Here is a 12434-nt window from a genome sequence, read left to right as displayed (position 1 = left end):
CCCTAAGTATTCACTCAGACAGGAACAATAACTTTATTGGAAGACTTAGCAGGTACAGACAACAGAGCTGACAGCATCCTTAGGCTAATAAAGCAGTTTCTTAGGCTGATTGTTGCATTTCTTTTGATGTGGATGAGGTTGTGTTGTGCAAAATGAAGTTGTCAGAGTTTGGGCTCAGTGGCAAAAACATTCTATGTAGAGATCTAGTGTGGCATTGTGGCCATCAGGAGGAGCCCATTTAGAATACTTTTTCCTGAGGCTTTGGATGGCAGCAATTGGTGATCAAAGTTCAGTTCAGTTCAGTTCATTTATTTACAGTCATTTGACCAGCAGATAAACATTGTTAAAATTGATCAATACAGAGCCAAGATTACAATTTTGATGTGCCAACCCTAGCTCTTTACACTCTAGTGGCAATGTAACAAAACTTTGCCACTATGTAGGAAATATTGGCATCTTTATCCTCAAGTAAATATTTAATAATAAAATCATCTGAATGTCTAAAAACTCTGGTCAACAAAGGCAAAATCAGCCTATTTATGATATCCTAATAATATTCACAATACCATAAAATATGGGTAATTGTCTCAACATCAGAGTTACAGGGGCACAACCTAGACTCCAAAGGTAAATGCTGGAATCTTCCACTGAGCAAGGCCAATGGAAAGGCAGTAAAACGAGGTCTTGAAAAAGCCCATCAAAATTTGGTAAAAGTGATGGAGGTCAGATAAGGAGCCAAAGAGAATCCCTCCCAATTCTTTAGTAATCTGTATGGTCTTGGAAGAATTCTGCAATTCGATGTCTATAAGTCGTTGACTAACCATATTTTTTGAACAGGCTGAGGCGGCAAGCCGGGAATGGGGCTGGCTGCAGGGCGGGGCCAATGTTAGTCAGCCTCCCAAGCACTTTCGGCTTGGGAACACCCCTTTTTATTTTTGCAAAGATACACCAGCTTTTGGCACCGGGCAGAGGCAACGCCGCCAGTTTGCCTCCTAAGCCCGGCACGGGCATTCCTTTCAGAAATGCGCTGTTAGTCTCTACTAGGGCTGTTGAAATTTTTTTTTGGTATAGTTTGGATTCGGCCGAATTCATCCCGTCTGGATTCGGGATATGCTGAAGTCCGAACTCCCCCGATTCAGATCCGTGAAATTTGGCGTGAATGAAAAGTTCAGGAAAATATTTGGCCGAATATAGCCATTTAAACACATTCGCGGCCTCCCGTGGCTCCGGGGGGGGCATTTTTTGAGGTGGACGTTCAAAACTTTCAGCATAGCTTTTGGTGACCCTTCTTGAAAGAACCCCCAAGTTTGGTGACGATGGGGACTGGGGGAGGTGAGATATGGAGCCCGGAAGGCCCCCCCTATATGCCCATTGCAAAGAATAGAAATAGATCGTCCGGGACTCGGCGTTTGCAAAATCATGCAGTACATGCAACATATAGGAGTCTGAACCTGTGCAATTTGCTAACTGCAGGCCGGGGTGAAGCACTAAAGATATGCATTGCATTGATGGTGGAACAAAGGCAGCTCAGCGGTCTGGAGGAAGTCATCATTATTACCCAACTCTCCAACAAAAAGTCACTGAAGGAAGGGAAAGACAGAGCTCCCCCCCTTCCTTTTCTATGTTTGTGTTTTTCTGTGGGTTTTATCTTTGACTTTCCAAGGTGGGGCTGCCTATTGGCTTTTGGCTGCCTATCGGCTTTTGGCAAAAATTAGAGGGAGGGGCTAGGGCGACAGTTCCGCGGGTGGCTTGTCATCATGACCACCATAAAGGTGAACTCCTGCCTTTCTGACTGAGGGCCGTGGTGGCCTAAGCCATCTGATGTAGGAGATGGAGTGAGGGGTGCAAGCGCTTGAGCTGTCCAGGTTTTGGACAGCCTCCTCACTGCGTGAAGAAGCTCTCCACCCCAAGTAGTGGGGGCTTCCGAACCATCTACTGTAAGATCTTGGGGATCCCCCTCCCCCTAAAAACAAACATGCCCCTCGAAAGCCAACCTTCTTTTTCAATCTGAAAACCAGGTACCATCTCCTAAACTGAAAGCACCCTTGCTTGACACCTGTCAAAATGCCGGGAGAAGTCAGGTATCCATCCTTCTCCTGGGCGTGAAATTTGCATATGCCAAACCCTCTGGTGCAGACTGGGTCAGCTCTGTGTAGACATACGTCCTCTCTCCCTCCCCAAGGAGTGTTCCAAGTGAAGAATGTAGGAGGAGGAGCCCTTTTTTATATTCTATCTTTTACAAGTTTAGTGGCGGCCCCCCCCGAGGGGGCGATTCCAGCCTGACCTAATGGAATCGCCCCGTTAGGAAGAGACCTCATGGTTTCGGTTTCATGGCGAGCCCGCTCAGCCTGTCCAAAACCTGTACAGCCCTAGTGCAAGCCAAAGAAGCCCACCTGGGCCTTTTTAGCAGGGTCTGCATTTACCGGTGGTCGTGAGGACCTGCCACCGGGAAGATTAGCTTGGAGCTGATGGAAAGTGCCCCGACCGCCCTTGGTCTTGCGGCTCTACTTCCTTTCCAGCGATGGTTCCTAACCGAGCATTTCTCCAAGTATTTTTCTGGTGTGCGCCAGGAGGTGAAACACAGAATGGCCTTACCAGCGCCAAGCGCAGAAATTTCATTTAAGAGTTTTTATGCTTAAAAGTGTGAAAGTATACACCCAGGACGCCTAGCGCCGCATGCAAATGTCTCCCCACCTCCCTCAGACCATCCTAACCCGTGCCAGCCCTGGTGGAGGCCACTGGCCGGGAGCAGCGCGGAATACAGCAAAAAACCAAACTAATTAGAACTAGTATCTCCCCCATAATGGATCAGTCCAAGAAGCCATTTGTGAACGACAACCGACCCGAGTCTAACAATTTGCATATGGGAGCCAACCCCCCGGGAGATTGGGGTGAAACAGAAAAGCATTTTACATGTTGTGCTTGAGGGCTCAGGCTTTTCTTTATTTTTACACTGAACTATCTTTTACTGAGTAAACCCCCCCCCCTGCATATGAGGGATCCCCCGTTAGATTGGCCAGTGTAATTTAGAACCGGCACGCATTTATTGTCGCTTTCACTCTAATACTAGGGGGGGCTGGGGGGGTGATCTTTCTCTGTTTCAACATTTGTCCGCAAATCAGCGTTCTCTCTCCCTTTGTTCTTTCAAAATAAAGTTTAAACGTTGCAAATTTTTTTCCTTCCAACATCTGCCGGGCTCTCCCAAAGCTATTTCTTTGTATCCGACGCTAGGCTTATGAATCAACGTGTACATTATGTGTAGCTGATGGCAGTGTACAGTTTAAAGTTTTATAAACTGAGGAGTTTCCCCGCCCATCATTCGACCTGGCAACGGAGCATTTCAACGCCCCCCCCGGCCAGTTCTCCAGGACTCCTGGGAAGCCGGGTGCGGGGGGGGGGGTTAAAGCCATGGTGTGAGAGATCCCCTCTCTCTGAGTTTACTTCTCCAAATCAAATGTTCAGACGTTGATAAAGAAACAAAGGATTTATTGAAGACATCAGGAGATGAGACAGGCACAGATAGCAAGTTGCAAGTGAGGGGCTAATCGGGTTTACAGAATATATTGACTCCAGGGCACTGGGGCACTGGGGTTCACACTTATTGTTATGGGAAGTTACAAACTTGGCATAATACAAAACATCAGACGAGTCCCAGGAAGTCTGGTGAAGCTATCACACTTCCAAGGCCGCATCGGCCTGAGGGAGTACTGACAGGAAGAACAGCGGGGGGGAAGATACATGGGGCAATCAGGCCTGGCGCCTGAGACCAGAAGGTGTGAACTGCTTTTACGAGTTCACTGATAGCAGGTGATGGGAAGCAGAGACACACACACAGAGACCCTCACATTCTGCCCCCCTTAAGGCCCCCCTCCGGGGTCCTCGAGAGGGCGAGGCTTATCGGGATAAGCGAGGTGGAATTCTCGGACCAAGCGAGGGGCCGCCATGTGGGGTGCGGCCACCCACTCGTCGTGAGCGGACCCAAGGTTTTTCCAACGAACAAAGTAAAACAGTTTCCCCTTCTTCCATTTGGAATCTAAGACCTTGGATATTTCCAGATGGGTATCCCCTCCCACCACAGTAGGAATCTCACGGTCGGGAGGGGGGTGGAACTGGGGGGCTGCCACATACGGTTTGAGGAGACTAATATGAAAAACCGGGTGGACTCCCTTGAGAGTCTTTGGGAGCTTCAGTTCCACGGTAACCTCATTGATCACTCTGGTAATGGGGAAAGGTCCCACATAACGGTCGCTCAGTTTTTTGCAGGGACGAAGAGAGCGGAGGTTTTTGGTGGACAGATACACTTGCTCCCCCACCTTTAGCTCCCATCCCGGAGACCGGTGTTTGTCTGCTTGTTCCTTGTACTTGCTTTTCGCCTTCTCAAGATTTTTGAGCAGCCACGGCCAGGTAGATTTAACTGCCTGGATCCACTCCTGAAGATCAGGGGTGGTTTGGAGCTCTGGCGTGACGGGGGCGGAACCGAAAGGACCGAATTCCGTCCCGTATATTACTTGGAAGGGACTAAAGCCGGTAGAGGAATGAGGCGCATTGTTGTACGCATATTCGGCGAATGGCAGCAGGTCGACCCAGTCATCCTGGTGGAAATTGACATAGCAACGCAAATAACATTCTACCACCGCGTTTACTCGTTCCGTTTGACCATCCGTTTGGGGGTGATAGGCGGAAGACAAACCCTGTTCCTCCACCCCCATGAGCTTTAGAAATGCCCGCCAGAATTTGGCAACAAACTGGACCCCCCGGTCGGAGAGGACCTTCCTCGGTACCGAGTGTAGCCTGAGGACATGTGTAACAAATAGTTTAGCCAAACCCTGGGCTGAAGGAAGACCTGTACATGGAACAAAATGGACCTGTTTGGAAAAAAGGTCCGTGATTACCCAGAGAACCGTTTTTCCCCGACTAGGAGGTAGGTCGGTGATAAAATCCATGGCTATGACCTCCCAGGGGCGGGAGGGGTTCTCCAGCGGTTTGAGAAGCCCGGGGGGTTTTCCCATCCGTTTCTTAGCTGTGGCGCAAGTGGGGCAGCTGCGCACATACAGTTCCACATCGGCTCTCATACCGGGCCACCAGAACTGCCTCCGTACCAGGTGAAGTGTTTTGATGAAGCCAAAATGACCCGCCAATCTGGCACCATGTACAAGTCCCAATACCTCCTTGCGAAGGGAGGATGGGACATACAGTTTCCCCCCCTGCATCCACCAAGTGTTGGTTCGTTCCAGGCCAGTAGGGAGGAGATGGTGCTCCTCCTCCTGTAAGGAAGCGTCCCGGAGCCGCTGTTGGAAGGCTTCCGGGATACCCTTGAGCGTGGGGGGGGTCTCTGGTCGATGGGCTTGGGAGCGGGTGGTGACGGCTAAGCCGGGGACCTCCCCACGCTGCTCGGGCGTGAACAGGGAGTCGACAGGGCGATCGAAACCGTTGCGATACTGGGGGAGTCGAGACAGAGCGTCGGCCAGGGCATTGTCCTTACCCGGGACATGTTTGAGAGTGAACCGGAATTTGGCGAAGAATTGGGCCCACCGAATTTGTTTGGCGTTGAGCTTTCTAGCTCCCTTGAGAGCCTCGAGATTCTTGTGATCGGTACACACTTCAAACGGCAGTTCGGCACCTTCTAAAAAGTGCCTCCATATGGTGAGGGCATGTTTGACCGCCGCCGCCTCCTTCTCCCAAATAGCCCAGTTAATTTCGGACTGGGAAAACTTTTTGGAGAAATAGGCGCATGGTCTCAACCGCCCCCCTTCATCCCGCTGCAATAGGGCCCCACCCATGGCCACATCCGAGGCATCCACCTGCACCACGAAAGGCTTGGTGCAATCTGGGTGAGCCAAAACGGGTTCGGATGAAAAGAGTAGTTTTAAACACTCAAAAGCCTGCTGGCACTGGGGGGACCATTGCAAACGGGCTGAGGGAAGCGCGGCACTAGCCCCCTTGTCCTTGGTACGCAACAGATTGGTGAGAGGAAGCGCAACTTGGGCAAAGTTGGGAATGAAGTTTCGGTAAAAGTTAGCGAACCCCAAAAATTGCTGAAGCTGGCGGCAGGTAGTGGGGGGTTCCCAATCTCGCACCGCCTGGACCTTTGCGGGGTCCATTTCTAAACCTTGGTGGGAAATCACGTACCCAAGAAATGTAATGGAAGGTTGGTGGAACTCACATTTGGATACCTTAGCATACAGTTTGTGCTCCCGCAGCCGCTGGAGCACTTCTCGCACTAGGCGCACATGTTCTTCCATGGTTTCAGAGTAAATAAGTATGTCATCGAGAAATACCACCACCCCCCGAAACAGCAAATCATGTAAAACCTCATTAATCAATTGCATAAACACACTGGGGGCCCCCGAAAGTCCGAACGGCATGACTAGGTATTCAAACATTCCAAAACAGCTGGAAAAGGCCGTTTTGGGTTCGTCTCCTTCTTTAATGCGGATGCGGTGGTATGCTTCCACTAAGTCCAGTTTGGTGAAGATTCGGCCCTCCTTTAATTGTGCTAAAAGGTCGGGAATAAGAGGGAGAGGGTAAGCGTTAGACTGGGTGACCGCGTTTAGCCTACGAAAGTCAATACACAGTCTTAGATCTCCCGTCTTTTTCTTCACAAAGAAGGCCGGGGCCGAATAAGGAGCTTTGGAAGGGCGTATGAAACCCCTCGCCAAGTTAGCGTCCAAATAGTCCCACAACACCGCCTTCTCACTAGGGCTCATGGGGTAGACCTTCCCTTTAGACAGTTTGCCTTCCCCCACGATTTCAATGGCACAGTCCGTCTCTCTGTGGGGAGGTAGTTCGTCACATTCTTTAACATCAAAGACATCCGCAAACTGCGAGTATTCTGTGGGAAGTTGAGGAGGACTGGAGATCGGGTTGGGGGACCCTACCAATGCGGCGGCCGGAGTCCTGAGTACCCGTTCCTTGTCATGCAACCCACAGGGGCTGTCGGGAAACGAGAGCACCCGTTTAACCCAGTCGATGGAGGGGTTATGTCCCCATAGCCAGTTCATCCCTAACACCACTGGGGTTACTATAGGGGCGATGGTAAAATACAAGCGTTCCCAATGTTCTCCCACCGACATAATCACGGCTGCAGTTCGGTGGGTCACTGGGCCCCGTTTAAAATCGCTCCCGTCCATTTGGGAAAAGCGGAGGGGTCCCGGAAGCCGCTTGCGCCGGACTCCCAGTTTCTTGGCGGCTTCCTCACTAATCATAGTGCGGGCACACCCCGAGTCAACCAAAGCGGGGAATTCTAAACTGGGACCCCCTTTGGGTAGGGACAGGTGAACACGTACATACACATTGTCCTCTTGGGCGCTTACCATCGGTGGAGCTCCTTGCACAACGACAGGGGCGGTCTGCTGCGGAGCCCCCTCTACAGCAGACCGACGGCGTTTTTTGCCGGCTGTTCCCACTCTTCCTCCTCGCTGGAAGAGGGGGATGGAGTGGTGGCATTCGGGGATCCGTCCGAATCAAAAGTAGTATTTGTAATCCGGGACCCCGTTGGGCCTGTAGAGGTGGAGATCACATCCTGGGGGCGCGCATGGAGAGCGGAGGGCGCGCCGGAACGCCGGCCCGGTGGCCCGCTCCTGCGGCGGGGCTGGTCCTCAGCGGCCGCCTTCTGCGGTTCAGTCGGGGCTTGGCGAGGGGGGTTTGGACGACCCGCACGAGAGGGGCATTGCGACGCAAAGTGTCCCTTTCCTCCACAGGTCAGGCAGACGCCGGTCTCAAAACGCTTACGGCGTTCAGCGGCTGAGGGACCCCCGCTCCCTCCCGGTCGGAAGTCTCGGCCCCGGTCACTCCGGGGTCTCGGGTCTCGTCCAACGCGTTGTTTGGACAAGGTCAGGAGTTGTTTGCGATTCTCGATGTCGGCAGCGTGGCGAACCCAACCTTCCACATCCGGGGGGTTCCCTTGCATAAAAGCCCAATGCTGGAGGTCCGGGTTGAGGCCCTCCCTGAAACACTGTACCAAAGTGGCCTCACTCCAGTCCAGGATTCGGCTGGCCAGTGATTGGAACTCACTTGCATACTGCGCCACCGACTTAGTCCCTTGGCGCAGTTGCATCAGGGAGGCTTTAGCCCGCTCACCCAGAGTCGGGTCCTCGAAGCGGTTTCGGAGTGCTACCATAAACTCATCCAGGGTTCGTAGCACCGGCGAGCGGAGTTCATACTGCAACACCATCCAGGCGGCCGCCTCCCCTTGCAGCAGGGAAGCCACGTACTGCACCCGGGACTCCTCGGAAGTGAAGGTTCGGCCTTGTTCTCGCATAAAAATGTCCACTTGGACCATGAAAAAAGTCAACTGGTCTCCTGAACCGTCATAGGTGACTTTCAGGTCCCGACGGGACGGGAGGCTAGGAGGCGCGGGGGGGGCTGCCGGTGTTCCGTCCGGGGGGTTGCCGGCAGGCGGTTGAACTTTTAACGCGTCCAGGGCCGCGGCCATCTCACCCATCACCCGCCGCATGGACTCCATCTGTTCCTGCATGGCTTGGCGATCCTCCAGCCACTGCCTGCGTTCCTCTTCCAGCAGGGCCTCCTTGCGCGCCGGGTCCCCTTCAAGTCCCGTGCTGGGGAAGGCCAAACGGCGATCCTTCGCCGCGGTTCGGGAGAGAGACCAACCCTTGGGGGAGTCCAGCCAATTGTTAAAAAGTCCTCGGCCTTGGTCGGGGATGGGACCCCTAGGCTTCTTTGGCTTGGCACCCTCCTCCTTGGGATCCGGCTTCTCCGGTACCACCGGTCCGTCCGGTGCGTCAGGGGTAGTAGGGGTGTTTTCCTCATCGCCTGACATTCTGTCCCAAAAGGTACAGCAGCAGTTCGAGAGGCAAGGACTTGCAACTTAATGTGAGAGATCCCCTCTCTCTGAGTTTACTTCTCCAAATCAAATGTTCAGACGTTGATAAAGAAACAAAGGATTTATTGAAGACATCAGGAGATGAGACAGGCACAGATAGCAAGTTGCAAGTGAGGGGCTAATCGGGTTTACAGAATATATTGACTCCAGGGCACTGGGGCACTGGGGTTCACACTTATTGTTATGGGAAGTTACAAGCTTGGCATAATACAAAACATCAGACGAGTCCCAGGAAGTCTGGTGAAGCTATCACACTTCCAAGGCCGCATCGGCCTGAGGGAGTACTGACAGGAAGAACAGCGGGGGGGAAGATACATGGGGCAATCAGGCCTGGCGCCTGAGACCAGAAGGTGTGAACTGCTTTTACGAGTTCACTGATAGCAGGTGATGGGAAGCAGAGACACACACACAGAGACCCTCACACATGGATCTCAAAACTGATCTTTGCAGCAAGGGCTGGCGATGTGGGCCAGTTCAAAGAGCCACCCCCAGACCCCCTTCCCTGGAGACTGGAGAAGGGGTGGTGGTCCAGTAAAGCGATCTGCGCCTCCAGGGTTGGCAGCGAGGATCGGTCTAAAGAGCCACCCAGACTGCCTTTTTTAATCTCCCACCTGTCAACTCCCGTCATTCCCCTCCACGCTGCGCGTTGCTCCGCCTCCCACGGCCCGGGTCTTCATGTTTGGAAATGGTGGCCAGAAGACGTGCAATGCAGTGGCGGGGAGTGGAGGTGGAGGAAATGCTGAGCATCATCAAAGACCACGGTTTAGCGTTTGCGGTCATCAGCAACGCCCCCCAACGCCCTGTATTTGCGCGAGTTGTGACCCTGCTGGTGCGCAGGAGGAGCACGGCCAGCTGCTGCAGAAAGTATGGGAGCCTTGATAACTCCTACTGGCGATTTGTGGAGGAGGGGGGGAGAGACCTCCCCACTTTGAGCGAATGCAGGAGCTCTGGGAGGCGACCATGGAAGAAATGGACGCTCTAGTGGGTGAGCTAGTTGCTAAACCACCATCTTGGGGGTTGAACTAATGGACGTGTTTTGTTGGGGATTAATCGCACATGCACTTACTGCATCTGACCTGCATTTCACTGAGAGCAACCAGGAACCTTTAGGAAACCCACAAGGAGTATGTCCACACGGCAGCACATTCCTGCCCGATTTCAAAACACATGGCGGGGACTAATATTCCTACAACAGGGGATCTCTCGCATTTACTGCCCTTGCTTACATCATGAGCAGCTAGCTAGCATGGCTGTGTCTGTTAATCTCCAGATCCGGAATACAGAGATCAGTCCCTCTCTGGAGACATGACTGTTTCGGAGGGTGGGGTGGGACTCCATTGGGTGACAGCCACTGACATTCCTCCCCTTGCCACTCCACCCCAATGTGGTCATTAATTGCTGATTGCTTCCGCCCAAAATGGATGCTGGCTGGAGCAAAGAGTTACAGAACCAGCATGCTTCCAGCTGAGTTCATGACCACCAGCAAAGGATTCAGCAGGGGGAGACTAACTCACCAGCTTCAGTTTACCATGGGAATACCACCTAATCCCAAAATTTCACTAATTGTCTGGATTTGGATTGATTAAGAGAGGGGGGTCAGGGCACCATTATAACATGACAAGGGAGTCTGCACAAGAACGATGACTTGCACATCCAGAGAGGAAAACCCAATGCAACACTAAGTGCCATTAATGGGTGGCCGCCGGAACATTAACTGTCCTCCTTCTCCCCCACCCTACAGAGGCGGAAAACCAAGCTGCTAGGGAGGGAGACGTCAGCTGGTGGCAGTGGGCCCATGAACGGTGAGTGAGGTTAATTGTTAGGTTAGGTTCAACCGTGATGTGATATATAACCACCCTTTGGTTTTGGATTCTTTCACCTTCTTAGCTGGCCCAAGTCATGTGCATCTATTCTTCTCCTCCCGCCCCAACCACAGCTTAAAAAACACGGTTGGTGTCTCACACTGTACCCTCTGCAGTTTTTAATGGAGACAGCAAGCCTTAAAGCATCTGCCCACACAGTGTCTTTCCCCCATGATTGACTACTTATTCATGTTGCTATGTCATTGCTCAAGCTTCATATTAAACTAATCTCTGGCTCCATTAACAATGTGTTTCTGTTACAGCTCCCATGCCCATGGGCCAGACTGTGATCTGAGGGGGGTTGTGGGACAACTTCAGGCCTCCAGTGAGTGCTTTGAGTGCTTTGACCTGGGATCATTGTTTAAGATGGACCAAGAAGTTACTCCACCTTGTTTTCTCTTCTTATAAGAGGCCAGGCTTCCACCAGCTTCGCTTACCTCTCCTTATCTTGTCCCCTCCCCCCCATACCTGACCATCCAGAGAAGCACAGAAAACCAGTTGAACCTGTACGGTTGAAAAGTTCTCATGTGTATATCTTTTGAAGCTTGGGTAGCCATAACCTGAGGAGCACTGGATGGTTCAGGTGTCAGGACATGCCAACCCACGTTTAGGCCATGGAAGGATTGGGAGAGGCGTGGTGCACTTGGAGATTCCCCCCACATCGTTGCCTGTCAACTCTTTCAATCTTAACACTATTCTCTTCTCCCCCCCCACCCCTCTGCAGTGCAAAACCTGGAGCACCGTGTGGTGCGCTTGGAAGAGGAACTGCTGGCTGGCCCATGCAGACCCTGAAAGAAAGACGAAGTGCATGGACATGTTAATGTTTTTTTATTGTTGGTGTCCCAAAAGAATATATTTATCACTGTTTTGAAAAGTTCAATAATTAAAAAAAAAGTTATATTTTTGTTGCTTTCAAACAGTTGGTGCACATAAGAACAGTTATTTAAGCCGATTTTCCAATGTGTCTAGTTAGTGCTTCAATAGGTGAAATGCTTCAAAGTTGGACCTCTTTGCTTGGGCACTACTTTGAAGTGTTTCAAGAGGAAGTCGTTACTAATGTTGGGTTTCCACGGTAACGGCGATAGTCGAATTGTCCCCATTTCACTGGTTAGCAGACCCGGCGGCATACAAACACTCACGTAGAACCCATGGAAGGAAGGCCTCAGAATTCAAGAGGGAGGGGTTTGCTTGCACCTGTGTCCAGCGAAACCCCTCTCCACAACGCATCACCACACAACGCACAGCTGGCGGAACATGTCAGTGAGTGAGCGCCAATTGTCATCACTGGCCTTCCTGTTCAATTTCCCTCCATCCACCTCTGAAAAGCAGAGTAAACGTTAAGGGGTCAACATCATGCTCTAAGGCCTGGGGAAGTGGAGGGCAAATTGGGAACGTGTGTCACTTGCACGTCTTGGGCATGAGAGGCTGGGGAGGGCCTACATCAGACCAAGCCTTCCCTTCCTTCAGCTGGAGCTCAGTTGCAGTGGAGCCTTCCAGGATGGCACTAAGCGGAAAGGAACAGCTGACCTGTGAAGGAACAAAAAAAATCACATGAAGAAGGGATTACAATGGTTGCACAGCTGTAAGTCTACAGAAATCAGTTACTTTTTCAAGATTTTCACAATTTTTTGGCCAAATCAGTTTGGGGATGCCAGGTGAGGCAAGCTTATCAACTTAAATCAGGAAAACTGGTGGAAGTGGACCTAAAGTGGCTGTAGGCCTAAATCTGA

The sequence above is a fragment of the Euleptes europaea genome, chromosome 10 (genome assembly GCF_029931775.1).
Source record: "Euleptes europaea isolate rEulEur1 chromosome 10, rEulEur1.hap1, whole genome shotgun sequence".
Classification (NCBI taxonomy): Eukaryota; Metazoa; Chordata; class Lepidosauria; order Squamata; family Sphaerodactylidae; genus Euleptes; species Euleptes europaea.
Note: the sequence above shows the minus strand (reverse complement) of the source record.